Source organism: Triticum urartu, chromosome 7, assembly GCF_003073215.2.
Source record: "Triticum urartu cultivar G1812 chromosome 7, Tu2.1, whole genome shotgun sequence".
Taxonomy (NCBI): Eukaryota; Viridiplantae; Streptophyta; class Magnoliopsida; order Poales; family Poaceae; genus Triticum; species Triticum urartu.
The window spans coordinates 216,238,983-216,240,005 of NC_053028.1; positions in this window are offsets into that span (position 1 = coordinate 216,238,983).

A 1,023-nucleotide genomic window follows, 5' to 3' on the forward strand; every position below is an offset into this window, starting at 1 on the left:
TGGATGGTGGCGAAGTTGGAGCAGCAGCAGTGAGGCGCAGGACGGCGTGGTTGAATTGGCTCGGGTACGGATGGCTCGGACTCGGCTTCAACTACTAGCCTTGGAGGGTGTCGGTGTCAAAATCGGCGGATCTCGGGTAAGGGGTCCCGAACTGTGCGTCTAAGGTCGATGGTAACAGGAGACAAGGGACATGGTGTTTACCTATGTTCATGCCCTCTTGATGGAGGTAATACCCTACGTCCTACTTGATTGATCTTGATGAGTATGAGGATTAGAAGAGTTGATCTACCACGAGATCATTGTAGCGAAACCCTAGAAGTCTAGCCTGTATGATTATGATTGTCCCTATGGACTAAAACGCTCCAGTTTATATAGACACAGGAGGGGCCTAGGGTTGTACAAAGTCGGTTACAGAGAAAGGAAATAATACATCCGGACGCCTAGCTTGCCTTCCACGAAAAGGAGAGTCCCATCCGGACACGGGGAGAAGTCTTCTGCCTTGCATCTTCATAGCCCATTAGTCCGACCCATGTCACACAGGCCGGACGCCAGAGGACCCCTTAATCCAGGACTCCCTCAGTAGCCCCTGAACCAGGCTTCAATGACGATGTGTCTGGCGCGCAGATTGTCTTCGGCATTGCAAGGAGGGTTCCTCCTCCGAATACTCCAAAACGGCCTTCGAACACAAAAAACATGTCCGGCTCTGCAAAATGAGTACCACACACACACACACACACAGAGAGAGAGAGAGAGAGTATAATATTTTATGAGTCCAATCCACTAACAACTTTCTGTAGCATGACATCACGTCACTGCCCCATCCTTATTTCGAACCGTTTTTAGCCTCCCGCTCCATGTTTCAAGATGTAGTTTTATTGGCACGTCTTGTCAAAGCAGAGATCGTGTCCCCTTATTACGGGATTCTCATCAATACGGGCGCAGGTAATCCAACCACCCAGTTGGTACGATTCCTAGGGAATAGGCAAGTTTTAAGGCTCATGAGGAGGCGTTCAATATTCATCG